Source organism: Leguminivora glycinivorella, chromosome 22 (assembly GCF_023078275.1).
Source record: "Leguminivora glycinivorella isolate SPB_JAAS2020 chromosome 22, LegGlyc_1.1, whole genome shotgun sequence".
NCBI classification, from domain to species: Eukaryota; Metazoa; Arthropoda; class Insecta; order Lepidoptera; family Tortricidae; genus Leguminivora; species Leguminivora glycinivorella.
This window is the reverse complement of record NC_062992.1, coordinates 5,707,464-5,721,870: the sequence shown is the minus strand read 5'-3', so window position 1 is coordinate 5,721,870 and position 14,407 is coordinate 5,707,464. Positions and strand designations below refer to the sequence as shown.

The window sequence follows — 14,407 nt, the reverse complement described above, 5'->3', positions numbered from 1 at the left end:
TGAGTTGCAGGCGTCCATAGGTTACGGTGACCGCTTTCCATCAGGCGGACCGTATGCTTGTTTGCCACCGATGTAGTATAAATAAATACTTTAACTAAAATAAATAGTGTGCAAAAAGGGACCCTTCCTGGTGGAATGGAAAAGTGACACGTAACTTCCAAGCAGGGAACCAAAGGCTTCTTTTCAAATGGAGATGTGAAAACAAAATGTGTCGCAGTTATTGCAAATAGGCCAACAATGTAGCATATTTTAAAAATAAAATAAGTACCTACATGTTTATTAAATATAGGACTTGCCCGTAGTTTCGTAATTGTAAGAGCGCGCGAATGAACGCAATGTGAATTCAAATATTGTTTTGATGTCGGAAACAAGTGTGTTTGCCCTGATAGTTTGGTTGTAGTACTTGTAGTTTGTAGTAATTATTTACTTCATTCATTAGTAGCTATCTTATCAGTACGTATGTGTCCTTCTAGGCTAGGATTTTATGCATGTTCACGTTGTTAATTACTCCTTTTCACGAAATCCTAGAAAACTTTCATATTTCTGTATTTAGGTCAAATTTCTCAGGTTAAATTTTTCTTTTTTCTCTGTTTTTAGACGACCGGTCTGGCTCAGTCGGTAGTGACCCTGCCTGCTAAGCCGCGGTCCTGGGTTCGAATTCCGGTAAGGGCATTTATTTGTGTGATGAGCACAGATATTTGTTTCTGAGTCATGGATGTTTTCTATAAAATATGACGTATTTATCTATTTAAGTATGTATATCGTCGCTTAGCACCCATAGTACAAGCTTTGCTTAGTTTGGGGCTAAGTTGATCTGTGTAAGGTGTCCCCAATATATTTATTTATTTTATTTATTTACTATATTCTGTCAAACAAGTCTGTCAGTACGAGTAAATAAGAACTAAGAAAACTATAGGTAACCTTTTCTCTAGCACCCTAAAGAAAAGGATGCATATAGTTTTCTGTGTTCTTATTTACTGACAGACTTGGTTGACAGAGTATAAATGCATACAATTATACTTATCATATATACGAACTGTGAGGTTATATTTTTGTATTATAGTTAATTACTAACTCCCTAGCACATGAAACTACTAAAGCTAGGAAGCTTTAGTAGTTTCATGTGCTCTAACTACCCCTTTATGGGATACAGGCGTGATTGTATGTATGTATGTATGTACTAACTCCCTTATTCATAAACGTTCACTAAAGTTATCAAGTCGATAAAGTTCATTTGTCCCTTTCTATCACACCAATACGACAGAAAGAGACAAACGAACTTTACGGCTTGATAACTTTAGTGTACGTTTATGAACATGGGGGTAAGAATTGATTAAATGTACTATCAGCTGCAAAAGTGCATGGCGAATTTATCAATGAATTCATTCATAATTTCTCCATGCAATTTCGTAGTACATTGTTCCTCTGTAAAACTTACTTTTCCTAATATAAAATAAAAAATTTTCCACTACTAAGGTCAATGGGACCCGTAGCGACATCTACGCTACGGGTCCCATTGACCTTAGTAGTGGAAAAATTTCGCTGGCTTGGTTAAAGTCTTGGTGGCTCAGTTGGCAGAGCGCTGGAGTATCGATCCAGAGGCCGTGAGTTCAAGTCTCACCCAAGGCAGACATTTTCCACTTTTACATTTATTCTAAGCCGAACGGCATCGATTGCAGACGTTTCTGCTAATCAGAAGTTAAAAAATATAAAATCGTATTACGGCAAGTTACCAGTTATCTGAGTGGGAATGCGTGAGAGTATGTTCCCTGTTTCCGACACACTTGAGATAAAATTCTTTAGATAACTTGTGACTTGTTTTTCTTGCCGCTGAAGTTTTTTACAAGATTTCCAGAAGTGTTTTCCGCTTAGATTTTACCACGTGGTTCAGTTATATTTTTGGGGAAATCTGTAAACATTAATAAAGTTAATAATATTAGTCCACGAACTGTCAAATCGTATGGGTTGCCATGACAACACGCTAATATTATTAGGCTAATTAATAACTTTCGAGAAATGAGCCCCTGTTGGTGAGATTTGCTTGAACCATAGTGGATTTATTACATTACAGAAATGAAGAATGATCAGATGTTCCCTTATTTTGTATAAGAAATATATAATTTTATGCTGCGATAAAATTTAAGAAAAATAACTGTTCAAATTACGGTCTTTGCAAAACGATGACTGAAAATTCGGTTAGGATTATAAAATAAATATGAATTACTTATTTAAATAATATCAGATAGTATTTGAAATAATATAGTACTGTTATTGTGTGTAAATGCGTTGTTTACTTATTCATGCAATTTATCTAATTCTATTTTTATGGCCGTGAATCAGCCTGTCGATGAAGGGACTCTTTGTTTATCATTTTTATGCTGAAAATCAATACTTTGTTTGTATATATTTTTACAAAAGCTAGGATTCTGTCGTCGATACAACGTTGTAAATGTGATGACTGATTGTAAATATAAACTAACTAGCTTTTGCCCGCGGCTTCGCTCGCGTTAGAAAGAGACAAAAAGTAGCCTATGTCACTCTCCATCCCTCCAACTATCTCAACTTAAAAAATCACGACAATTCGTCGCTCCGTTTTGCCGTGAAGGACGGACAAACAAACAGACACACACACTTTACCATTTATAATATTAGTATGGATAAACATAGACAACACGTGAGTTATCAATTATTAAAATTGTCGGTGTCTGTAGGCTTCATTAATCGCTTACCATTAGTGGAATTTTGCTTAGGTTGACTGATCTATAATTAAATTTAATATTTTTTTCTCCGAAACAATCGTATGAATGAAAATTTTAATATAACACGATATGATGAAACTAAAACATCTTAGCACTATGTTTCCCTGGTACTTATCACGTAGGAACACTTTCCTGCTCTCTTAGTATCTTTACATAAACTCAATACACCATAGAACACGCACACAAATATATAATGTTGTCTATCTATCTACCTGTATGTGTATGTGTAGCGTGGCTATCTCACTTTCATGCCCGCATTTATTCATGTACAGGTACCAGGATTTCAGAATAAGATAGCGTTGTGATTAAGCGATGAGACTTGACGCTGGTGGCTACGTAGTTTTGTACTAGGCGTGCATGACATTAAAGATGATTTTCAGAAATATACCTCATCAACGTAAGGAGATTATGGATGCAATGTTAAGTCAGCTACGTGTTGTTTTCGATGCGTAAACATGAAACTGGTTTAATTCACGGCCTAAAGCCTGATTTAGACGGCGTTCGAACTCGCATGCGATTTTAGTTACATTGCGGGCTGTTGAGGTTACATACAATTTTGCACAGCCTTCAAATACCGCAATGTAATAAAACTCGTATGCGAGTTCTCGTACCATCTAAATGGGCCCTAATTCGAAGCAATACTAGGATGTCATGTCGTACGATACCTATCTGTCAATGAAAAGCTGGTGTTATTTCAATCGAAAACGTCATTTTTGATACTGACAGTATTTACTGATGTATCAATATCCCACCATAATGACATCTGAAGCATTTTTCTATTTTAGCCGAAATAACATTTCTAAATAGGTATACTCATACCTATTTAGAAATGTTTTATGATATTAAAAACTACGATAGCAAAGCTAGATTGTAACACGTTCAAACTCAATAAAATTTCTGGGTGTAGTAAAAACAAAACATGTTAAATTTCTACTGTCTCATTGGATAATAAAATAAGACTGCTATCACAAAGGGAAGGTTTCCACATTCAAAACATAGGTTAGCTCCAAACGCCGGGAAGACGCGCATTACGTTTATCTCGCTGCGCGAGCGCACTTTCACTCAGTGAACTACCGGGGGCGTGGCCGCGCGCCCCACATTCGTTACGTCACGATGTACGAAGCAATGTCAAAGCGGTGCGTTTTTACGTCGCGATTTACGCGCGATTATTTTTGTACGTAGACAATCGTTGACGCTTTTAAGCGTGATTTTAACAATTTCGTATGCTCAGAGTTAAAATTTTGTCATATTTAAAGTATTATTGTAAATGAGTACACATTTAAGTTCAATATTCATATATGGAGCTAATCTATAGGCGTATTTTTAAATGAGTATGAGTCGTTCATTTGAGTTTATCATGTCAGTATATTTCTGTTAAATTTAGTGGACCCGATCATATATAAAACTAATTATCAAATGATTTAACACGGTAATGTTAGTAACTTATATTTTTGTTAATAACAAACGTATGTTTGTAATCATTCTGTATTAATATTTATCTATGTGATCTTTGTTATGTCTGGAAAATATATAATCCAGTTTTACTACCGTCAGATACAGGGTGGCCCAAAATTACGTTGACAAAGAATAGTAAAATGTTGAAATAAACCAAAATATCGAAGATACCGAAAATATTTTTTGAGCCTATATTTATTGTATATTTCTACATTCACCAAGAATATTTCAACAGCATTCATGTCCATTTCGCAAGATTTGCTATGTAGACCAATTGTAAAACGGCGATTTTTTTCAAATTCATACGTTCGATACGTTTCAGCCTACCTACGTAAATTCACCTCACTTAAAACTATAAATTATAGTTTGTAATCAATCTTAAAACCCTAGCCCGTTTATTGATTACAAAAATTAAGATATTTAAAAAGCTAAACGTGCAATAAGTTAGACGAAAGTCATACTAGAGGTGCAGCGGCATATCGTTATTATTTTTTTCTTACATTTGCGTTTGTACTTCAAAGCCAAAGGAGGGCATTTTGAAGGCGATTCGATTTATTTGGTCAAAAATGATTAAGGTTTCACATTTTAATTTGTTGGACAATCATTCGTATAAGGACAGAAAAATAATTATACAAACGTTTGTCAACGTATTTTTGGGCCACCCTGTAATAGTACGCACAAAATAAAATAATATCTTATCTCCCTATGAATGTAGGAAAGGTGACAGATAAAAAGAACCAATAGAAAATCAGCAAATATGACTAAACCGATAAGGGTAATACCGTTTTGGCTAAAGTTCATATCATATTCTATATATAGCTTAGTGTTTATTTTTAGCACGTCTAAAATAAATTTGCGTTTGTATCTATTACATCATGATAACAACTAGCTATGTACCTACATGATTATTAATAGATTGTTACGATTACAAAATACATATTTTAATTGTTTTTCATTATATAAATTAACCAAATATTCTGTTTCTGACACAGATAAACTCACGGTAAACTCTTGAAGGCTTGTGATATGTTTACTTACATACAATATTAATAAACACATACCTAATTTATACGAGTTATTTTTATTTTATTTATTGACCTAAATCGTCGGAACTACACAACGGATATTACCTATATACACAGCAAAGACATATATAACTCCGTATAGACAGATAAAGTCTAAGAAAAAAATCGTACCTCAGTACCATACCCAAAAAGGTACGGTGGCCTAGATGGCATTACACCCTTTGGGGTACGCTCAGCTAGATGGCGCTATTATTAATATTTGACATTTTAAAACATATCAAGCTAAGAATATGGGTCAAATTGTCAAAACTGAGGTTCAAAAGTTTTAAGCCTGTGTCAAGAGATGGCAGTCTATGCACTGTGATTACACATTTTACTTTGACAGTAACTCTCTGTAATACTCGATCCTCTTTGATACACAGTTATATAATTAAAAAATCTTTCATCAATTTATAGTTATTAAAGCTTTCATTGTTCATTGCTTACCATTCCTTTATATAAGATAACATCTTGTAAACAATAACCACTGTGAAGGAACAAAAATACAACAGTATCTTTTGACACACATTTTCATTCATGAAAACAACATATCGACATTTCGTCATATCGGCACAGAATATATAATAGTACAAGTACAGAAGGCCCACTGCTTTGATGTTCATAAATGCCGCCTTTTAAATGCCTACAAAATTCTAACAAAGAAACGAGCCGCACGTGTTCAGCGTCGGACGCTAGGGTTGCCTATGGATTAAAAAACGAATGAATGCTCAGATAAAATGTTATACTATTATTATATTCCAGTCGTGGGTACTTTCTAGTTATATACACAGTATTTATATGTATATTTTTGTTTAAGTCCCAATATCACAAGCCTTATTGAACTTTTCCGTGGGACTTAATCTATAGTAAATCTGTGTAAGAGTGTCCTATTTTATTCATGATGTCTATTTAACTAAGCATTACACTGGTTAACAAATTTTAAGGTTTTGTTAATCCATGAAATGAATTGTGCTAATTGCGAAAGAATACCTCTAAACATACATTTTGATGTAAGTTTTAAGGTCGAGTTAGCTCGCGTTTTTTGTGGAATCAAATAAAAATCTTTGACTTAAGATAACATTTTATTGTTTTTGCTCGTATTTTTGTAGTGAATTTACCACACGCGTTATAAAAATTATTAGGATTACTTTCACAGGAACGAGGCATATCAAAAATATAAATTCACAAAGTTTTAGTTCAAACTTCACAATAAAAACTAAAAACATTTGTTTGATACACTTAAGATGTTGCTGTATGTTACAGTGCTATTACCACGTCATACACTAATTGTATTTTCACGGTGTTTGATAGCGAACGCCAGCGCAATCTTAAGACGATACGGTAGGGGTCAATTCTCCATACAAACGCTCTCGACTATTTCCTCCCTGGTTTTTGAAGATAGAGCAATGATTTTTTCAACACAGATTGTTAATATTTTTATCTGTGTCGGACCGTTTTGATTTTTTTTGATATTCTGCTTTTTAAAGACTCTAGAGCCAATCAAAAATTTCCAAAAACGGCCTTTTTCATTGTGGACCAAAAAAAGGTGTGATACTCAAGATTGGTAACAATTAACCAAAAAAGCTAAACGGTCCGACATAGATTATTTCATTGTTATTCAGATTCTCAAATTTCGTTCCGATTGATTAAGTTTTGAAGGAGGAAAGAGTCGAGAGCGGAACCTCGATTTTAAAGATTTTTTTGAAATATCTTTTGACTGAGTTGTTCTTAATGGACAATTTTTTTTCGATAAATCTAGTTAATAACATTTGTATATTTATCTAAAATTCCCAAGTTAAAAGGGGGGCTCCTTTCCATTTTAGCATTTTCGCTACCGTATCCTCTTAACGTTCTTTATGATGTATTAAATCTAGTAAAGTCGTGCTATAATAACGAACAAGTCGGAACTTGCGAGAGTGCGGCGAACGCAATACAAGATTAAACTTGCATAGCTCGATAACTCGAGCTAAAACACTAGTAATATTATAATTGATGATTAGTATTTACCAAGTACTGTCTATTTTTGTATTTCAGCATTCATGGGCAAAACCATTGTTAACCAGTGTTATTAGTCATCCACACCGGACATCGCATATAAACCTTATAAAAAACTCACGACGTAAAGTAACAATAGAAAGTGCGAACATGCGTTACGCGCGCCACCCCTGAGTAGGCCGCGAACTCGCGGCCGCCAGCATGTACTTGTACCGCGGCGATAGAATCGCGGAGTGAGCCGCCCTTGATATCGGTTACGTCACTACCTCCTCCGTTTATTCATGACTCGTGGATGCATTGACATTATGGTGCGCGTACGCATTTAGACCTGTTGTTCAACTTTTGTTAGAATTACGCAGTATATTTAAGTCGTGTTAAAATGTAGACTTGATTGATTGATTGATTTATTGGTAAACACATTTTTTACAAACTTCTACGAAATATCTGAAAGCTTAACCATAACTACGTTTGTAAAAATGAACAGGAGTAACTACAGTACCTATAGGTAAAATACACTTTTTAATGTATGAAGTTAATTTCCTTTCGTTATTATTTTCGTCCAGGGATTAAACTCTAAAAAATATAATAACATGGCAAAATGCCTATATAATATTCAGATCGTGTTGTAGAAAATAGGGCGATTGATTTTATTATATATTTTTAGTTTAAATCAAATCAAACATAATTTTCTTTGATATAACTTGCATCAACGCTGCACCTGCTACTTAAAAAAACATGTAATATAACAACCGACTACAAAAAAAAAACTAATAACTCTCACGCACTCCAAGGTCATAGAACTCGCGCACTCTGTACGCGCATCGAAAAAAAAATCACACAACGCGTTCGTTGACCCCCGAAACCGGGCATTGCACTCGCATCAGATGCACTCTGATAGCGCCGCACGATAAGCTTAGACGATGAAAGAAAGCGCGCGACGAAATGGACTGGTTGATAGAGAGAATAGAACGTTGGCGGAATAGGTATTTTTATTGAAAAAAAAAAAGTTTGTAATTTTTGTTTGTGATGCAGCGTCACTTATGAATTAATATTGCAGTTCTTTTGTTTTTTCTGACGGTCTGACGTTATTAATTTCATTTTAAATTCATGAAATTGATGAATGTCACGGTTGCTAGTAAAGAGAATAGTTTCGAGTCACAAACTGCCATATTGATTATTTTAATATCGATCTAAAAGATCTCATAACTTTTTCAATCCCAAACTGCATACCTTTACTAACTTACAACTCTCACCTTTACACTCTTACCTTTACAACTCTTATATCACATGCATTTTATTATACTGTAAAGAGAAAAAACAGGTGTGTTTGAAGATGCCAAAATATATACAATATCTACAGGATAAATAAAAATTCTTAGCATCACAGATCGATTATCGGTCCGATTCGATTAAAAAAAAAACCCTTGATGTTAAACTCGTAAGCTATATTTTCTTAGATGGGACGTGAACACGATTACTGCGTCGCTAGTCCAAGCTGCCGACTTATTTTTTCTAAGCTTCATAGCATGATTTTCAGAAGTTTATGCTCGATAAAAAATAATGTGCTACAGCTACGACCTAAATGCCATTACTAACTTTATTGTAAAAGTCACAAAATCAACACACTAATTTCCAAATATTCTTTAGTCCTAATAAAAGTATCAAATCTGCTAGAACCTTAAAGATACTTCTCACTAGTTCCAAATACGCTACATTAACGTCATCTGTAGTGCAATTCGGGGTTAATGAACTCCAACGCGGTATAGATACATGCCAGCTTCCGGGAGTACCTGATATGACAAGAGGAATACTTTCCAATGTATTGTTATTACAATTTTTACTAATTGTGGTGTTGTTACAAATATTTATTGAAGTGTTTATTGCTGTAAGGTTGGAGAAAGATTGTACGCAAATTTCTTAGGTATAACTTTTGTATGCAAGTTTGAAAAAATAAATATTGGGGGACACCTTACACAAATCAACCCCAAATAGTCCCAAAATAAACAAAGCTAGTAATATGGGTCCTAGGCGGCGATATACATTTTGCGCTAGAAGATTAAAATATAGCTTTAAACATCTATTTAATGTAACCAATTTTATGGTACTTTTAAAGATTTTCAGTTTTGTGAGGTTTCCAATTTCCTCAAAATGACAATCAATAAGGAAAAGGAATTGGAACATTGTGATTCTACCTTTATAGTGGCCCAGATGTTATATACGGAATAGTATTTGACCGAAATTATGACTATACTTCCGGGCTGGACCGAACCTGAGTAAATTTTGTGTTTTTGAGCGATTTATGGTTTTGTAGAATTCTTTCAGTTTAAATCTTAGCATAGTTAGTTGGTATCTCGACATTTAATAAATTAGTGTGCAATGTACATACTTATTGCAAATAATTACTTTTAGACGATTTACTCACTATCAAATAAATTTACTAAGCCGTGCAAAAACGTGGAAGTCATAATCCGATTTCCGCGTGACCCCCGTTCTTTTATTTCTGCAACAGCATCATAATCATCAAAATGTGTGTCAGCGGTCATTATTGACATTTCCCGCGCGCCACTTTCTATCAGTCAAGTTTAGTTATGTAACTCAGTGGGACATTGGGTCTTTGGGTCTTGCATAAGTTTTGGAGTTGCATAAGGTGTGAAAGTCGGTCGCCTCGCTTCCGTGGTTATGTAAGCGGCACAGTTGCAGAGATTTTGGTGAGCGGATTTTGAGAATGGCCTGATTGGGAACTGGTGGAGAACGACTGATGATCGGTTACCGCATTGGTGGACCAGTTTAGATGGGTATAGGTTAGCGAATGGGATTATGGTCAGCAAAGTGTGTCAGACTTTTAATGACTTTCAGTAGGCCTAGCACATGATTGACGCGAGAGTATGTCGCCGCGAGATAGATGACACGTCTTCTTCTAACTGTATTAATGACACAAGGATGGGTAGTCTTTCTCGCGGCGACATACTCTCGCGGCAATCATGTGCTAACCCTGTAGAGGACATAAAACCAGGATTTAGAAAAAGCTTTTAACTTTTACCTCAATTGCGTACTACGTTCAGTCTGATCGTTGGATCCTTTGGGAACATGACTAGAAATTGTATATTCAAAATAAATACTACTTTGATACAGTCAGGGTAACAATTTGCGATAAAAAAGAGACATGTTTTCATGATTTATGTATGCTTGAAGTCTGCTCTTGAGAATATAGTCAAGCTTTCGTAGTATATCGTTTCTTGAGTCCTTATTCAGCTGCAGAGCGTAATACCGCGCCCTAATTTATATTAACTAAGCGCCGCGGTAGCTATTCAACTTCAAACACTCACCGACAAGACCTTAACGTTCGTTCCCAGCTTACCGGATGTCTAGAAGTCTTGGCTGACATTTCCAATAGACAATAACTGATAATGTCATCATAAATATCAAATTTCTATGAAAATGTGACACACTTTATACTGTCAAAGCTAGTGCACTTGTGTGACGGATTTCTAAAGAAGACGCAAAATTTTCATTGCAAAATCTCACAGACAAGAAAGAAAGTAAAGGGGAAACCTTTACATGTTGTGGCATCATAGCTCCTAGATAGATGTTGATGTTGATTGTATATCGTTTTTTTATATGCATGTATTTGGAAGATGACTTTGTGAAAGTGAATTGTTATAATTATGATAAAATATCTGTGTAGTTATATTTCGTGAAGCCTCCTTGAGATTTTCATGTGTTGCCATATTTTTTAATTTTTGTTTTTCTTTTGTTACAGATCGAGATGGTGTGATATCGTGCATTAACTCTTTAAAGTGACCTACGTTAAGAGTAGTTAGCGAAATTATCATGTGATTTTTATTGTTTATTGTACACGGATAGTTTAATTTTAAGTCCATCCGCAGTCGACGCTGTGAAGGCTTAGGGCGATAGACTACGCAGAAGTAAATTAAATACAGGTATTTAAATCTAAAAAAATGTTCAGACCTTAGTGCAATATTGCCGTGAAATTAAAATAAGAAAAGTTGTTTGATAAAGTATTTTCAGGACGAGGTTTTGCTGAGTCCTAAAAAGTGTCGATTCAGACGTTAAAACTAAAAATGTTGCGTAGTCTTTAGCCTAATGTGTTGGTGCTTTTATTAAATCGAAGAGTGAGCCTTGGTCTAGGGTGTGACTAAGACTAAGACTGACTTTTTTAAGGCTTTTGCCATTTAAAAAGCACCGATTATGTTGAATTGTGAAGATAGTACTCATAAAAGCGTGAGGTGTTATATGCAGGTTAGCTTATAGCTACATATTACTGTTTAATTTTCGAAGCAAGATAAACCTCATATAGTGCGCCACGCATAAGAGTTAAACTATGGATAGTTTCTAAAATTGCTACTTTTTATACGTTAAGCTATGTCCACAATATTACTTTCATCTTCAAAAGGCATAATACTCTCAAAGCCAAGTAAAACAACTTTAGTGCAAAGCTTTTAAGCCTCACTTTTAAGATAGACGAGTATAAAAGCATTGATGTGGACATAGCTTTATATTTTTTGCATAAAGCCAATTCACAAGCTATCGACTCATAAGCGAGTTCTGGCCGCAAAGAAGTGATCTCAAAAATGGCGGCTACAACCGCTAGCTCACACTATCACTGCCATGTGTCTCGAAAATGTACTCTATGGACATAACAATACGTACTGATTTACGACGTAAAGGCTGCTGTAGATAATACATTTTAACATTTGCAAAGATATGACAGATTGGGATTAAAAAAGTTGCTGCATTAATTTTAAATCCCATTCATAGATGTCGCTAGACTTCCACGATTTTAAAAATAAGGATCGGAAAGCCACAAAACATGGGATGTGTGACTGATTTTTACCTTTTTATGGACGGAATGAATATTTTTTAACTGTATTGATACATTGAGACGCAATGTAGTTTGTAATATAATAAAGTAGGGTTGACCAAGTCGAGTGAGATTGAGAGGAAAAAAATATCTTGATATTTACAATATTTTTATCGTAATCCAATTTTACCTGTGATCCGATTCGCCTTGGCCTACCCTATCTGCGTAACATGTAAATTTGGTTGTAAATAATCTTGAAAAATATATAGATGTAAAATTCTTTTTTCTGAATTGTTTCTTAGCTTCTCCAAATTTCTAACTTTTTACTCTGACTTGATACGCCTAGGTTTGTTCTTCTTTTATTGTAAAACAAAACTTTATTTTCGTTTAATAATTAATCGATATATGTAAATAATAGGAATTTTATAGTTAACGCTAAGCGTAGGGTTAGCAAAGGGCTATTTTAACTATTTTGTTGAGTTCTAAAATTTTTATTCCTAAAAAGTACCTTTATTAATTCTTATTTTTGTTAGATTTTATGTATGTTTAAGTTTAAAGTAAGGTTTAAATTAATTATGATAAAATCATTGTTCTACATACTGCCGAGGGAAAGTACAAGGTGTAATTTATATTAAAAAAAAAACGATGTAAATTTTCTAAGCTACTTAATTGAGTATGAAGTAACTCTAGTAACATTATAAGCTGCTTAAAAGAATATTATAATTGTAAAAGATATACTTTGACTGCCAACTTAAGTGGCGAAATGGTATTTTAACTGTTCGACTCAGGGTTGGCACTCATAGTAAAAACGGGTCTCGAAACACATAGTTACCATAACAAATCCTACGATTAAAATAAAATGGGGATGGCTACACACCAATAAATATGATATTCAATATTGTAAAAATAACCGATTATTACTATTTTCTACTTATGATATTTCCAGTACAGAAGTTACCCGAAAAAAATACCTCGTATATTTATAGATTTTTATAAATAATTTGGTGTGTAGTCATTATGTAGTCGATATGTTCCGTCCTGCTTTTACCTACATACATATACGTACATTCAAGAAACATATATTTTGACTACTATTACATATCTTTCTGACAAGTATTCTTGTACGGATTTTATATGAATTTTGAAATATTCGAATGTATTTCATATACCATATATAACTGTTTTGGTGGTGTGATTTTGAAAGCTTTAGAGGTCTTGAAATGTGTTCTAAAATGTCTACTACTTATGCCTAAAGGCTCGTCCAAACTGAAGCATCACAATGTTTTCTTTAAAATATTTATAAAAAACAAAAACATCTAAAAATATATAAAGATAACATTGTGATGATTCAGTTTGAAAACTTTTGTTTATTTTATTAAATATTGTTGATTTATTTTTAAATAATTTATGAATCATTTGTTTTATCTACGTCGTCCAGATGGTGCTAAGAAATGCGAGATCAAACCTTTCTTGTTCTGAGCCAAAGACTTTTATTCTCTACCTGGGTGTCAAACTATGTACTTAAAAATACACAAAGGAATTAATTTAATCATTAAAATTTTCGTAATGTTGATTGCTGATATTTAATTAATTTTTCATAATTTATTAACAATTGGTTGAGTGACAGCCCTAGCAACTCTTAAAGCATTTGTTATTACAAATTCGTATGAAGTGACTCTTCTGTACACGATCGTGTAAAATCAATTGTACATTATTCCATTAAAAGTATTGTTCAAAGAAAGAGTATAATATTTATTTATTGGACGACTATTTATGTTATGTTGCTCATTCTTGTTATTGTTAGTACAATTATTTGTTTGTATCAATAGGGTTAACAACAGTCAAAGTATTTTGTAAATGGCGTCCAAACACCTATGCCTGAGAAATCTGTAGAATACTTTGATAGTCTAACCCTTATCAATAATTTTACAGTTTGATACTCTTGTAGTCTGTTACTTTACAAATTCCTGTCAAAATGAATGTAAGAGGCCTTGAATATGTCTGACAATAATGTTAGTGTAAGGGTGAACGCCCCTCGATGTTATAGGTGCAATTAAATTTAATATATACCTATTTAATATAAATTGTTGTATTTATTTTCAACCCTTTACGGAGAAGGGTAACTGATGTAATTAATGTCTCTCTCCTAATAATTGCCCGATGAAATAAAAGAAAGAAAAAAGTCTTTTATATTTAAAAGTGATGGAGGACTCAATAACTATGTCAGTTATACCTATGCCACACCTCGGACACTGGCGATCAAATATATGAAAGAGGCGGGTTCCTAGCACACAGTCTAAGCTCGTGTAGGT

At 33.9% G+C, this 14,407-nt stretch overlaps 1 protein-coding gene across 1 annotated transcript in view; it reads left to right on the top strand.

Moving 5' to 3' along the window:
• LOC125237663 (CCAAT/enhancer-binding protein-like) overlaps positions 1-14,179 on the top strand; it is a 32,340-nt gene extending 18,161 nt beyond the window's left edge. The window contains exon 2 of the mRNA XM_048144797.1: positions 11,034-14,179. The gene's annotated coding sequence lies outside the window, so the exon portion shown is untranslated. The remainder of the gene's footprint in view (positions 1-11,033) is intronic.
• The last annotated feature ends 228 nt before the right edge of the window (positions 14,180-14,407 follow it).